We start from the raw sequence: 4,007 nt of genomic DNA, 5'->3' as shown, positions 1-4,007 counted from the left end.
ATGGCTTAATTAAAGCGAGGTTGTAAACTAACTTTGCTTGCTCAATTAAGAAAGCAGGTGCAGAGTAAGTGAATTTACTTATAAGCAAATAGGGAAAACTAAAATATAGGGAGGGTGGAACAATTTATATAAAGGGGAGGTGATCTAATAAAGGTCTAAGTGAAGCACACCATCTGGATGAAATTGCAGAAACTGTCTCAAGGCAATTAAGAACTGCAGAATAGAAAAAGACCCTTTCTAGCATATGACAGGCAAAAAACCCCACAAACCAGGAAAGCTACAAGTATACAGCTATAGAAACAAAAAGTATGCAAAACTTCTTCCAGCTCTAAGTGTATGGACAGCTGATCAGAGAATGAAAACAAACATCCCGTGCTTTTTTTTGTGCTTAATATTATGAATAAGTAAAAATATTTGCCCTTTTTTCACTATTCAATGAAACAGAGTAAGATGATCATATTAATGTAGTCCTTTGATTATTATCTGACTGAAGTTCTTAACTGCTTCTCTTTTAAGCACAACTCTGCAATGGGACAGTGAGATATGAAGAATTTTGGGTTTTTTTAAAGGGTTAGAATTGCAGAAGCTGGAGTCAGATTTGTGGCCATGAGAGAATGAAGTGACAATACCTTACTACAAAAACAATCTGCTTTTGCCCTTGTATTTTCCCTTTTTTCTGTGAAGAGGTTAAATGATGTTCTTTTAGAGTACTGATCTCTCTGCATATTGTGTCTCACTTTGTTGCCCAGCCATGTGATAGCCCCATATTCCTCACCCCCCTTAGCTCTTCCAGCACTGTCAAAGGGTCCTGTTAATACACACTGCCTTCTTCATCTTCTCCACAGTCTTATTTTTGGGGTTCAGATGCTTCCCCTGCTGGCAAGAAGATGCTGAAGACAGGTGTTGGAATTACAACTGTGCAAGAGCTAAAAGAGGTTCTGCATGTCAGTACTGTATTTTTAATACCCTTGGTCAAAAGTCACTGCCGTTTTACCTTGCAGACAAGGAGCACTGCAGTGTTCCCTTGCAAGCTGGGAATTCTGGAGAATGTCCTCCACTTCCACTGTGTAAAACATGTTATGAGTAGGGTTTTCCACCTCTGAGAAGTTGTTTTGGTCCACTTAGTTGCCCCTGTGGGCTAGACATGCTCATGCTCATGAGCAGAAGCTGTAAGATTCTTTTGTTTGATGAAACAGTCATTCTGAGTCCTCTGTTCCTATACCAGCAAGAGATATAAAGACTAAATTCCCTTGTCTAGATCAATAAAATATGAACATATACTAATAACCTCTAAACTTTTAGCTTTTTAAAACAAGCTAAACTAAACTGAATTTCAGATTAAATAATTTTTTACAAATCTGATGTTCAAAGCTGTGGAAGTGAAAAGATGAGCTAAATTACATTACTGATGACTTCCAAAGTGATTTACCTCATAGTATTTCACAGATGACTTTCAATCAAATTAAGGATTTTTCAAAGGATGAAACTTTTTGTGATAGCAGGCACATACTAGGCTGAGAAACTTGATGCCCTTTTTAGTCTCAGCCTTCAACAAGGTCTCCTGGCCCTCCTGCTTAGGTGAACATGTTCAATGGCAGGGACTGTTGGGGTAGCTGAAGATCAAGTTATGATTTTTGTCATATTTCAGCTCATATATTTTCTCACTGTGGAATCAGGTGATTCAGATACATGGGTGCTGACAGAATTGGTCAGTGTCCTTGCAAAGCAAGGATGGGCTAAAAACCAGGTGGGTAAAAAAATTATTTGCTCATCAAGCTCACAGTGTAGCTGCAATTTACCTGGATTACCGTCACAAGCAGAGAAACACAGGGAGCTGTCAGGGGATGTGGCCTGTTTAACAACTTTACCAGTGACCTGGAGGAGGGTTGACCCTTATCACATTTGCAGATGTCATGAAATTCGGAGTCCTTGAGGGCATGGATGCCATTGATGATTGTTGGAAGAATGGGCTGACAGGAGACTATGAAAGGAAGTACAAGTGCTAAGTGCCCAACCTGGGAAGTAAGAGACCTCTGCAGTGATACAGGAGTGCCTGGCTGGGGAGAAGTTCCGCAGGCAAAGTCCTTAGGGGCCCTGACAGGCAGCGAGCTGACTGTAAACTGGCAGTGGCCATGGCAGTAGTGAAGGCACACAGCAACCTGTGCTGTGTCAGAAGAAGCACAGACTGAGGAAGGGATTACCTCCCTATAACCAGCACTCATTAATCTGCATCTAGACTACTACAGCCCATTTTGGGGCCACGGCAAAAAGATGCTGATAAACTGAAGCGTGTTCAGCAGGAGGTTACCAAGGTGGCTGGGCCTAGAGCATCTGTGCCGTGAGCTGGGATAAGGGAGCTGAGCTTCTTCAGCCTGGGAAAGAGATGGTTTCAGGGGACCTAACAGCGGCTTCCAGTGCCTGTGGGAAACGTATCAAGGAGATAGGTCCAGGCTCTGGGTGGTGGGAAGACTGAAGATACGTCATAAATGAAGCAACAATATACAAGTTCAGACTGTATACGAGGAAACATTTTTTGACCATGATGACAGTCAAGTCAATACTTGACTGACTAATAAAACACCAACACACAATGTTGATTTGATCAACACTGGTTTGACCCCACAGCTAACCTTGATTCAACCAAGAGGTTGGACTGGATACCTTGAGGTCTCCTCCAACCCATATTTTCCTAAGATTATGTGAACACAGCTGAATATTGCACCACAGTAAACTATTTAGTGTTACTCTGTATCAGTACTGAATGAAAAAAATATTTATTACAAGATTAAAAAAAGGTATAATTTTTTTTTCCCACTGGTACCAACATATATAAGCAATAACTTGTAAAATCAGTAAATGACAAACATATTATGAAAAGATTCCAAATTAGGCTTACAAAAATATCCTGAGACAGTTCACTTCAAAATCCCACCCACTGCTGTCACTAGTAGGCATGTAAAATTCTTCAGTGAGTAGAACAGTGAATGAACAGCACTAGAATAAAAATTTATTTTCCTCGTCTCATCATTTTTCTACTCTCATAAAAAGAGACACTCTACCACAAAATTCTTTTAAAACAGATGGAGATAGGTAGAAAAGACAGCCACTCAGGAATCTAAGAATGCAGAAGAAAAACAAATTACAAACTCATAAACTGATATTAGGCTACCAATAAATAAGCACTGCTAATTCAACCATATAAATATATAATTTAATTTTATGTGCATATATATATATATTTGTATTTATAAGGCTGAACAATTTGCATTTGCAAAACTTATCATTTTGCCAAATTCCAAAGTACATTTATTTACAAAAAGGATCTGCAAGACAAAAGAAATATCACTGAACTGTCCATTCTAAAACTGTAAGTGTAACTCAGGTGACACACTTTGGGGAGCAATGACAGATCAGGCTGGGTTATTTTTTTAAGTGTTTTCTGTTTAGTTATACAATGTGTTATGCTCAACACATGGGATTTTGAGATTGTTTTTTTGAGACATCCTACACTCAGCAAAGAGCACAGATACTTTCTATGGGTTTGGTATTCCTGTCTGGAGGTCAGATAGGTAAAAGCTAGATGTGGTCATACCTATTAAGTACTTTAAGATTTAGTTTAAGTCCAAGATGCAGTAAGGTTTCCTGTAACCTGGTTGTAAATCCTCCAGGAATTGTCTCAGTCATCCTGGTTTATTACAAAACTCAGTGGTGTTTACTCAAGCTACATCTAACAGTCGTTGGACAACACCAGAAATTGTCTGAAGAGCAGGGATTAAAACCTAGGATTTTGTACTCTAAAAAACAGATAACAAAGGGGGGATTTAGTTTTCACATTAAGACACTTAAATGGATGCTTGTGGCAGTGAGCTGTATATCTATGCTCTCGCTATCACCACTGCTCAATTCAGTTGTCTAAGCACACACTTTAGGTGACAGGGCCATTAAAGATGCTCCAGGGTATAAGAAGTTATCTACGTGAAGACAGAAAATGTGACACAGGACTTGAG

The sequence above is a fragment of the Empidonax traillii genome, unplaced genomic scaffold (assembly GCF_003031625.1).
Source record: "Empidonax traillii isolate 1590-97213 ecotype Southwest subspecies unplaced genomic scaffold, ASM303162v1 scaffold1062:size201915, whole genome shotgun sequence".
Taxonomy (NCBI): domain Eukaryota; kingdom Metazoa; phylum Chordata; class Aves; order Passeriformes; family Tyrannidae; genus Empidonax; species Empidonax traillii.
The sequence above is the reverse complement of the archived record's forward strand: the minus strand, read 5'-3'. Positions refer to the sequence as shown.